This window comes from Sciurus carolinensis, chromosome 2 (genome assembly GCF_902686445.1).
Source record: "Sciurus carolinensis chromosome 2, mSciCar1.2, whole genome shotgun sequence".
NCBI classification, from domain to species: domain Eukaryota; kingdom Metazoa; phylum Chordata; class Mammalia; order Rodentia; family Sciuridae; genus Sciurus; species Sciurus carolinensis.
In genome coordinates this window covers 13,877,083-13,879,780 of record NC_062214.1, presented here as the reverse complement: position 1 = coordinate 13,879,780, position 2,698 = coordinate 13,877,083, and the positions used below count along the sequence as shown (strand labels likewise).

Below are 2,698 nucleotides of genomic sequence, written 5' to 3'. Positions count from 1 at the left end.
AGAGAAACCAAAACGTGATACAGTGACACAGGGGTTGATTTTAAGTAGGAAAATGAAAATCTTTTAAATTTTATTTTTCATTTCTTCTTTCTGTAAAAATTTTATTCAGACAACAGAAATAAGTCACATATTTCATAAAATAAGTTCCGTTAGCAAGAAGAGAGGGTTGCTTATGGGAGAGGAGGCTGCATCCCGCAGGAGCCCAGCTCCCAATGACAGGACAGGGCGAGGGGCAGGCAAAGAGGAGGAAACAGGACACCCTTGCTCCTCCTGGCTGGGCCAGCAGGGACAGCCAGGAGCTGAGCACACTCTGCCTGTGGATCCTCCTCAGCTCTGCCTGTGTCATCCTGGCTGCACTGAGACCATGGCTCTGCTCAGAGCGAGGCCATCCCAGGCTCTGATGCTCACCTTGCTCCTCTGTGTGCTGCTGCTGGAGGCCCAGGGAGGGTACCCCAAACATAAGTGGCTTCCAAGTAGGTGATGGGCCCTGTGGGTATAGGGGAGGGGGCATGAAGGGACGAGGCTTGGGAGGACCCGGGACATGGGTCCTCTTTGCACACCCAGCACCGCACAGGCTCTGGGCTCTTCCAACCCACAGGCCTCCAGCCCTGTGACCCAACCCTGGGAACAGTGATGGGTGGAGGAAGGACCTGCACCTTGACCCTTCCACTCCAAAGGTCCAGAGACACATGTCATGGTGAAAGGGGCATCGGGGTCAAGAATCGAATGGGCCAACCAGACAATGATTCTTTGATATATGCACGTTTGTGAGAAATGAACAGACGGAGCTGTTCATGGGGGTGGATGTAGGTGTAGAAAAAAAGACATTGGGTGGAAAAAATAGGAACGAACAGAGCCAAGTTAAAATTACCATGGGAGGGAGCAGGAGGGTGGCGGGGCAGGGAAGCCACTGCAGGGGAAGTGCTGGAGACTGACCGTGGGCAGGAGAGAGGGGCGAGAGGCAAGCTCATCTTCCTCTTTGCCTCTGCGAATCCTGGAGCGTGAGGAGGTTCAGAAGATGTCTAGGCTTCTCTGAGCGCCCAGGGTCAGAGTGTAGACTCCGCAGGGGCGACTTCACCAGGGCCGCGTCTATAGAGAAGACGGGTCCTGGGTGAACGTGTGTTCGGAGGCCCAGGCACCCTAGACACTGATGTCTGGGTGAGGGGGCGTGTCAGCAAAGGGCACAGGATTTAGGAAACTGCTGATTCCCAGGCTTTGGTGAGGGACACCAGGGAAGGTCCGAGCAAAGTCCAGGAGTGTCGTGAGTGGGTCCTGGGTCCTGGATGCTCAGAGAAAGGGAAGCTTGAGAAGGATGCTCTCTGGGCAGCTGCTTCCATCCACCCTGCCCTGTTTCTCTACAGAATCACCCTGGGCTCTAGAAAACAAGAAGTGTAAGAAGTGGCCCAGAGCTGATCTATGCAGCCACCACTGTTCATACTTCCAGAAGTGTCAAGACAAGAGCACATGCTGCTTAACCTTCTGTGGCAACGTCTGCATGAAGCTGTGAGGGGGCGGGTGGGCTGCACTTCCTGTTCCCCCATTCCTCTATTTAGATAGAGTCCTGGCTGAAGGACCTCCGATCACAGCAGGAGACCATCATCGGCAGTGCTCAGACCCTCCCCACTGTCTGGACCCCTTGTCCCTGTCAAATAAACTGGAATGACACCTGGCCTCTTTTACTCCCACAGCTGTGGTCACCGAGACCCTGGGCAGCCCTGCATGTGCCCACCTTCCCTGGTCCAGGACTCCACTCTCTTCCTAGTCCTGTTCCTCTGCTCTGTCCCTGTGCCCACACAGCCCTGCTCACTGAACCAGTTCTCCCAGTGGGCAAATTGCTCATGTGCAGCATCTCCCAATGCCAAGGAGAACATTCCTCACCCCGCAGCCAGAAGGACGTGGCTAAGCATTAGGGAGGTGGAGGCAGAGCCTGGAGCATGGTGGGAGCCCCCCAAGGCTGCTTTCCTGGCCCACCCTCCCCCGCGGCCCCCATTCTCCTTCTCAAGTTCAGATTACTGTTTCTTTCCACTGAGGACAGTGAGTCCAGGAAAGGCAGGTGGCACGCCCAAAGCCACAGGAGAGTGAGCGGCTCTGTTGGGACTGGAGGAGGAGGTTGCCTCTGGACCCTCTCTGCTCACTTCACACCTTCTCGGAGACTGGAGGCCTGCGTGTGAGCGCCTGCACGAACCTCAAACCCCATGATCCACCCCCAACTGTGGAGCCTGAATTGGGGGCTGGGATCTGCGACCCCAGTGCCTCTGCTACCTGAACGTTCCTTACTGTTCCCAAACCCTTGGCTTTATGCTCGCATTCTCTCCTCTTTTGACTCAGAGGAACGCCAAGAGCCAGTGGAAGAGGTGCTTCCTGCTGACGTTAAGTGTATAGCATAGAGTGACTTTGGGTCTTCCCGTATCCCGTAGTTCGTGGAAATCAATCTCCTACTGGGAGAAATCACAGCTCCTGTGAAATGATCCTGGGACTAGATCCAGGGTTGGGTGACATGCAGCCACCCGGGCATGGCATCAAATGTGCAGGGACTTCAGGCAGGTAGGCGGCCCTGCCAGAGCAGCTGTGCAGCCCTAGGCTCCAGTCCAGTGATTCGTGCTGGGCCGCTCAAAATGGAGGCAGCAGAGGAGGAAACCTCCTCCCCAGGACCACACCTCTGACCCGTCTCACCAGCACCACAAAGCCCGGGTGTTTC

At 55.7% G+C, this 2,698-nt stretch overlaps 1 long non-coding RNA gene across 1 annotated transcript; it reads left to right on the top strand.

The window, feature by feature from the left end:
- Positions 1-237: 237 nt before the first annotated feature.
- Positions 238-1,670, top strand: LOC124977523 (uncharacterized). The gene is made up of 2 exons (XR_007107197.1): positions 238-473; positions 1,362-1,670. It is a non-coding gene; the product is annotated as an uncharacterized LOC124977523 (long non-coding RNA).
- Positions 1,671-2,698: the final 1,028 nt, after the last annotated feature.